Consider the following 9,276-nt stretch of genomic DNA (forward strand, 5'->3'; position numbering starts at 1 on the left):
TCTCAATACTCAGGTTGCTGGTTACACACTGTTTCAAAGCAACACCAGTAAGTAAGATTTTACCTGGTATAAGAATTATATTTCAAGGATAATATTACTCTGGAGAAAGGACACCCTATCCAACACATGGTGCTAGGAAAACTGGATAGCCATATGCAGAAGAATGAAACGGGACCCATATATCTCACCATAGACAAAAATTTAACTCAATATGAATTAAAGACTTAAATGTAAGACCTGAAACTATAAAAATCCTAGAAGAAACCTGAGGAAACACTCTTCTGGACATTGGCCTAGGGGAAGAATTTATGACTAAGACATCAAAAGCAAATGCAACAAAAACAAAAATAGACACGAAAGACAATTAAATCAAAAAGTTCTGCACAAATGGTATTTCTAGTTCTAGATCCCTGAGGAATCACCACACTGACTTCCACAATGGTTGAACTAGTTTACAGTCCCACCAACAGTGTAAAAGTGTTCCTATTTCTCCACATCCTCTCCAGCACTTGTTGTTTCCTGACTTTTTAATGATGGCCATTCTAACTGGTGTGAGATGGTATCTCATTGTGGTTTTGATTTGAAATACCATTTGACCCAGCCATCCCATTACTGGGTATATACCCAAAGGACTATAAATCATGCTGCTATAAAGACACATGCACACATATGTTTATTGTGGCACTATTCACAATAGCAAAGAGTTGGAACCAACCCAAATGTCCAACAATGATAGACTGGATTAAGAAAATGTGGCACATATACACCATGGAATACTATGCAGCCATAAAAAATGATGAGTTCATGTCCTTTGTAGGGACATGGATGAAACTGGAAATCATCATTCTCAGTAAACTATTGCAAGGACAAAAAAGCCAAACACCGCATGTTCTCACTCATAGGTGAGAATTGATCAATGAGAACACATGGACACAGGAAGGGGAATATCACACTCCAGGGACTGTTGTGGGGTGGGGGGAGGGGGGAGGGATAGCGTTGGGAGATACACCTAATGCTAAATGACGAGTTAATGAGTGCAGCACACCAACATGGCACATGGATACATATGTAACAAACCTGCACATTGTGCACATGTACCCTAAAACTTAACGTACAATAAAAAAACAAAACAAAACAAAAAAGTTCTGCACAGCGAAAAAATCATAATAGAACAGACAACCTATAAAATGGGAGAAAATATATGTAAAATATGCATCCAACAAATGGCTAATATCCAGAATCTACAAGAAACTCAAATAGAAAAAAAAAAAAAAAACCCACAAATAACCCTAGTAAAAAGTAGGCAAAGGACATGAACAGACATTTCTCAAAAGAAGACATGCAAGTAGCCAACAAACATGTGAAAAAATGTTCACTATCACTAATCAGACAAACGCAAATCCAAACCACAGTGAGATACCATCTCACGCCAGTCAGAATGGCTATTATTAAAAGGTCAAAAAATAACAGATGTTGGCAAGGATGCAGAGAAAATGGAATGCTTATATACTGTTAGTGAGAATGTAAATTAGTTCAACTCCTATGGAAAACAGTATGGAGATTTCTCAAAGACCTAAAATAGAACTACTATTCAATCCTGCAATCCCACTATTAGGTAACTATGCAAAGGAAAATAAATTATACAAAGAAGACACCTGCACTGATATGTTTATCACATCATTATTCATAATAGCAAAATCATGAAATCAACCTAAGAGCTCATCAACAGATAATTGGATAAAGAAAATGTGGCATGTGTGTATATACACACACTCAGACATATATGTATATACATATAATATATATATACACACACACATACATAACTTCACATATACATGCATGACTTCACGTTATTATTGGATCAACATTTGTCGCTCTCTGCCTCCTCTGCCAATTAAAATACCACGTTACATCCAACCACCGCTTTGGCTTTGAAGCCGCCATCTGATATTGGCACTTCGTAGATGTAGTATGACTATTTTTATACATCTCTACCTACTGATGAGGGTCCTACTCTTTTAGTATAAACAGTACCATTGACTTCCAATCAATTAGTTTCAATTATATCCAAAAGAGAGTAATTAACTTGACACTAGCCCTAGTATCCGACCCCTTACTGACCCTATTACTAATAATAGTTACATTTTGGCTCCCACAACTTAATACTTATATAGAAAAATCAAGCACCTATGAATGCAGATTTGACTCAATAACATCTGCACTCCTCCTCTTCACCATAAAATTATTCCTAGTAGCCATCATATTTCTCCTCTCCGACTTAGAAATCACTCTGCTACCACCCTTGCCATGAGCTCTTCAAACAAACAACCTGACACAATAATCAGCACAGCCCTTATTGCTAGTTACCATTTTAATCCTAGGCTTGACTTATGAACGAACCCTAAAAGGGTCAGATTGAATTGAATTGGTAAATAGTTTAAGTCAAAATAAATAAATGATTTTGACTCATTAGATTATGATAGACCATATTTACCAAGTGCCTTCTATTTACATCAGTATTATATTAGCATACACCATGTCACTGCTGGGAATATTAGTCTATCGATGCCACCTAATATAAACCCTATTATGCCTAGAAGGCATAATGCTATCAAAAATTTATGAATAAATGTATAAACAAATATTATTTATCATAAATACTCTTACAACTTTAAACATACGTTTCACTCTAGCATCCATAATATCCATCATTCTCCTAGTATTTGCTGCCTATAAAGCTGCAGTGGGCCTTGCCTTACTAGTTTCAATCTCCAATACATATGGTCTAGATTACATACAAAATCTAAATTTACTTCAATGTTAAAAATCATTATTCCAACAAATGTACTGTTACCAATGACATCATCCTCTAAAGATTCTATAATCTGAATCAACATGGCTACCCACAGCCTACTCATCAGTCTTATTACCCGACTATTTTTTATGCAATTCAACAATAACCCATCCAACTTCTCATTAATCTTCTCTTCTGACATGCTGACCTCGCCCCTTCTAATTTTAACAACCTGACTACTACCTCTTATAATCCTAGCAAGCCAATATCACCTGTCCATTGAATTACCCCCACGAAAAAAGCTCTATATTTCTATATTGATTTCCATGCAGATTTTTTAAATTATAGCATTCACAGCCACAGAACTAATTATATTTTATATCCTCTTTGAAGCTAAACTAATTCCTACCCTAATTATCATCACCTGCTGAGGTAACTGACCAGAAAGCCTCAATGCCAGCTCCTATTTCTTATTTTATACACTAGTAGGGTCCCTTCCTCTACTTATTACTTATTACTTGTTTATACTCAAAATACCTCAGGTTCACTAAATACGCTAGTAATGATTCTTACCACCCAAGAGCTATTGGCCTCCTAATCCAATAACCTTATATGATTAGCATGTATTATGGCTTTTGTCATAAAAACACCTCTATACGGACTTCACTTATGACTCCCCAAAGCCCAGATAGAAGCTCCTATTGCCGGCTCAGTAGTACTTGCAGCAATACTCCTAAAACTAGGAGGCTGCAGTATAATATAGCTTACTCTTATCCTCAGCCCCCTAACAGAACAAATAGCCTACCCCTTCCTCATACTATCCCTATGAGGGATAGTTATAACAAGCCCTACTTGTCTGTGACAAGCCGATCTAAAATCACTTATTGCTTACTCCTGCGTTAGCCACACAGCACTTGTTATCATGGCTATCCTCATTCAAACCCCTTGAAGCTTTACAGGTGCAGTCACCCTTATAATTGCTCATGGACTCACTTCATCCTTACTGTCCTGCCTAGCAAATTCGAACTACAAACGAGTCCATAGCCGAATCATATTACTTACCTGAGTCCTTCAAACACTGCTTCCACTAATGGCCTCTTGATGACTCCTAGAAAATCTCACTAACCTTGCCTTACCCCCTACCATTAATCTAGTAGGAGAAATCTTTGTGACTATGGCTTCATTCTCCTGATCAAACATCACTTTTATGCTTAAAGGACTTAATATACTAATTACAGCCCTTTACTTCGTACGTATGCTAATCACAACACAATGAGGGACACTTGCATATTATATTTACAATATTAAACCTTCCTTTACACAAGAAAATACATTAATACTTATACATCTTGCACCTATTTTCCTATTATCCTTAAGGTCTAAAATTATTATGGAGTTTGCATGCTGTAGGTATCGTTTAACTAAAACATTAAATTGTGAACCTAATAATAGAAGCCTGCAACTTCTTTTCTACCAAGAAAGTATGCAAAAACTGCTAACTCACGCCCCCATGCCTAACAACATGGCTTTCTCAACTTTTAAAGGATTAGAGGTATCTGTTGGTCTTAGGAAGCAAAAACACAGGTGTAACTCCAAATAAAAGTAACAAAGATGTATTTTTCCACTTCTATAATAGCCCTGATCCCCTTAATCTTACCGATTATTACTATCTTAACCAACCTCTACAAAAAAGGTTCATACCCAAATTATGTGAAAATATCTATCGCATGCACATTCATCATTAGCCTCATCCCTACAACAACGTTTATATGTACAGGCCAATAAGTCATCTCAAACTGACACTGAATGACAATCCAAACTCTTAAACTCTCACTAAGCTTCAAACTACACTACTTCTCCACAATGCTTATCCCAGTAGCAGTATTTGTTACCTGATCTATTGTAGAATTCTCAATGTGATACATAAACTCAGACCCAAACATTAATCAATTTTTCAAATACTTACTTTCCTCATCACAACACGAATTCTGGTAACCAGCAACAACCTCTTTCAACTCTTTATCAGATGAGAAGGTGTAGGAATTATGTCTTGCTTACTAATTGGCTGATGATACGGCCGAGCAGATGCTAATACAGCAGCCCTCCAAGCAATTCTGTACAACCGCATCGGAGACATTGGCTTTGTTTTAGCTATAGCATGATTCCTCTTATCCTCCAACACATAAGAGCTTCAACAAGCATATATTCTAAGCCTTCCCCCCCACGCCCTTCTGTTAATTAGTCTTCTCTTAGCAGCAGCAGGAAAGTCAGCTCAATTCAGCCTCCATCCCTGATTTCCATCAGCCATAGAAGGCCCAGCCCCAGTCTCAGCCCTACTCCACTCCAGCACTATAGTTGTAGCAGGAGTTTTCCTGTTCTTCTGCTTCTACCCTTTATAGAAAATAATCTATCAATTCAAACATTAACATTATGTCTAGGGGCTGTTACCACCTCATTTACAGCAATCTGCACTCTAACACAAAGTGATATCAAAAAAAGTCATAGCATTTTCCACCTCAAGCCAGCTGGGCCTTATAATAGTCACAATTGGCATGAATCAGCCACACCTAGCATTCCTTCATATCTGTACCCATGCCTTTTTTAAAGCTATATAATTTATATATTCAGGGTCCATCATCCATAATCTCAATGATGAACAAGATATCTGAAAAATAGGAGGGCTATTCAAGACTTTACCCCGCACTTCCTCCTCCCTTATTATTGGCAGCCTTGCACTTACAGGTATGCCTTTCCTCACAGGCTTTTACTCTAAAGACCTTATTATTGAAACCACAAACACATCATACACCAATGCCTGATCCCTTTCTATTACTCTTGTTGCCACCTCCTTAACAGCTGTCTATAGGGCCAGTATTATTTTCTTCGCTCTAATAGGAAAACCCCACTTCACAACTCTGATTATTATTAATGAAAACAATCCCTTCCTGATTAACTCAAGCGCCTAACAATCGGCAGTATCTTCGCCAGATTCCTCATCACCAATAGTATTATTCCTGCTTCATCCCCCGAAACAACTATACCACTCCACCTAAGGCTCACAGCCCTAGATGTGACCACCTTAGGCCTCTTACTAGCCATAGAGCTTAATCTCATAACTAACAACCTTAAACTAAAGTATCCATTACAGACGTTCAACTTCTCCAATATACTAGCTTTCTATTTAGCCACAATACAGCATACAACCCCTTACTCAAGCCCATTCACAAGCCAAAATCTGGCTTCACTTCTACTAGACCTAATTCGACTAGAAAAGTCTATACCAAAGACCATTTCATGAACTCAAGTCTCAGCCTCCATTACCACTATATCTACTCAAAAAGGCCTAATCAAACTCTACTTTCTCTCTTTTTTTATTCCATCCTTTCTAAGCCTACTCTTGATTATATAATCTATTACCCTGAGTAATTTCAACTGCAACATAAATACTAACAAATAGTGATCAACCAGCAACTACCACTAATCAAAACCCAGAACTGTACAAGGTATCCACACCCACAGAATCCTCACACAACAACCCCACCTCCTCACCCTCAAAAATTATTCAACTGTCTACACTATTTAAATCAATCGTGACCACCACCCCATTGTACTCAACTATTCACCCAACCAACACCAACTCTATTAATAATCCTAATTAGTAAAGCCCCTCAAATGTCAATAGTTGACCCCCATGGTTCAAGGTACTCCTCAATAGCCATCACCACAGTATAACCAAATACAACCATCATACCACCCAAATAAATTAAAAAGACCATTAACCCCACAAAAGCCCCACCAAAATTCAACACAATACCACAACACAGCAGCACTAATAATTAGCCCTAAACTCCCATAAATAGGAGAAGGTTTCTAAGAAAAATCTACAAATCCCATTATCAAAAGAACACTTAATAAAAATAAAGCATATGCCATTATTCCCACATGGACTATAACCATGACTAATGACATGAAAAATCATCATTGTACTTCAACTATAAGAACACTAATAACCAACACCCGCAAAACACACCCACTAATAAAAAATATTAACTACTCATTCGTTGATCTTCCCACACTATCTAACATTTCTACATGATGAAACTTTGGCTCACTTCTTGGTGCCTGCCTTATTCTCCAGATCACAAGGTTATTTTTAGCCATGCAATATACATTAGACACCTCAACTGCCTTCTCTTCAGTTGCTCACATCAGCCGAGATGTAAACTATGGCTGAACAGTCCACTATTTTCATGCTAACAGTGCTTCAATATTTTTCATCTGCTTCTTCTTACACGTTGTCTGAGGCTTATACTACGGGTCAATTATATAATTAGAAACCTGAAATATTGACATTAGCATTCTCCTCACAACTATAGTAACAGCACTCATAGGCTATGTGCTCCGGTGAGGCCAAATATCATTCTGAGGTGCTACAGTAATTCCAAACCTACTCTCAGCCATCCCATATATTGGAACTGACCTCGTACAATGAATCTGAGGTGGATTCTCAGTTGACAAAGGCACCATCACATGACTTTTCTCCTTCCATTTCATCTTACCCTTCATCATTACTGCTCTAGCAACTGTTCACTTTTTATTCTTATATGAAACAGGGTCTAACAACACTTCAGGGATTTCATCAGACAAAATCACTTTCCACCCCTACCATACAACCAAAGATATTCTAGACTTAATCGTTCTCCTCCTCCTTCTAATAACTTTAGTACTATCTTTGCCTGAACTCCTGAGTGACCCAGATAATTATACTTTGGCCAACCCTCTCAATATCCAACCCCACTTAAGCCAGGGTGATACTTTTTGTTTGCATATGCAATCTTACATTATATAGATATATATAGCTTATAATATAAAATATTACATTATATATATATATAGCTTTGCCATTGTTGCTATATATATATATACATGTATATATAATATATCCTGAAATACTACTCAGCCACAAAAAAGAATAAAATCATGTCTTTTTTAGCAACATAGATGAAACTGGAGGCCATTATCCTAAGTGAAATAACTCAGAAATAGAAAATCTAATGCTGCATGTTGTCACATAAACATATACATATACACATAAACATACAGAGTGGAATAATAGACACCGAAGACTACAAAAGGTTGGGGGTGGAAGAGGGTGAGGGATGAGAAATTACCTATTGGGTACAATGTATGCTATTCAGGTGATGGGCACACTAAAAGCCCAAACATCACCACTATGCAGTATATCCGTGTAACAAAAATGCACTTGTACCCCTTAAATCCTTAAAGATAAAAATAAAAGTTAAACTGTATAATAAATACATAAACCAGTAGCATCATCATTTATTATCACTGTCATTGCCAAGTATCATGTACTATACATATTTGGATGTGCTATATTCTCCTATGAATGGCAGTGCAGTAGGTCTGTTTATATACTGGCATCACTACAAACACATGAAAAAATAGCATTAGAATACAGAGAAGACATATTTTTAGGCTGTTGTGTTTTTTTTTCCTTCTATAAAATAAAACTACCTCCTCCTACCTGTTTCTGCTTCCAAGAAGCTTACGTGAACAAGATTTCCAAACTTTTTGATGATAATAGGGTTCTACTTTATTTCAAACATTTTTCTGGTTGGAATTAACTAGAATATTATCTCCTTACAGCAATTCAGTTAACAAGTGTGGACATAGTTGTAAATTCAGTAACACACTTTAATATACCATGCTACATTCATCCCCTGTTTATTTATTAAGCACTTTTAAAAGACAGAGAGCCCTGTGCTGGGCACTGAAGATACAATGTATGTGACACATGATTCTTCTCTTCAGAGAAATTTTACTTTGGGTAGAGAGACAAAAGCAATTCAGAAACTGGCAAGTCAACCTGCAGGCAATGCCACTTTGGGAAAAGGAATGAGATTTAAGTAGAGGGCAAATCATAAGAAAAACTCTGTTTACTATAGATTTGGGAAGCATTTGAAGGCTAACTAGGCCTCAGAGCTACATCACTGGAACTCAAGGAGATCCATAGAGTATGAGCTTGGATTCCAAAAATATGGAGAAAATGAGACCTTTCCCATGGAAACATTCATTTGTCCCTCCCATGTATTCTCATAACACCCTCGGCATGTCTCTAACTTTGCCATTGTTTCAATATCCTGTAATACTCTGTTTCTCTGCATGTGTACCCAAAAGTATTTTGAACTTCTATAGGTGAACAACCAATAACTTTCAATTATTGTCTTCTCAGTGCCAAACACAGTGCTACGCATATGGTAAGTACTGGATTAATGTATATTAAATGAGTTTTTTATGCATAAAAAATTTCGGAAGAGATAGTTTCTTCCCGTTATTTTTATTTCTACAAATAGAATACCTGTAGAAAAGCAAATCCTTCTTAGCTTCTAAAAAGCAGCCTTTAGTTGTAGGAAATATATTGGGCATATAGTCAGCACACATGAGTTCAAATTCTATTT

At 36.8% G+C, this 9,276-nt stretch overlaps 1 pseudogene; it reads left to right on the plus strand.

The window, feature by feature from the left end:
* The first annotated feature begins 4,408 nt into the window (after window positions 1-4,408).
* LOC116476750 (NADH-ubiquinone oxidoreductase chain 5-like) lies at window positions 4,409-6,206 on the plus strand (annotated as a pseudogene).
* The last annotated feature ends 3,070 nt before the right edge of the window (window positions 6,207-9,276 follow it).

The sequence above is a fragment of the Hylobates moloch genome, unplaced genomic scaffold (genome assembly GCF_009828535.3).
Source record: "Hylobates moloch isolate HMO894 unplaced genomic scaffold, HMol_V3 SCAFFOLD_11, whole genome shotgun sequence".
Classification (NCBI taxonomy): domain Eukaryota; kingdom Metazoa; phylum Chordata; class Mammalia; order Primates; family Hylobatidae; genus Hylobates; species Hylobates moloch.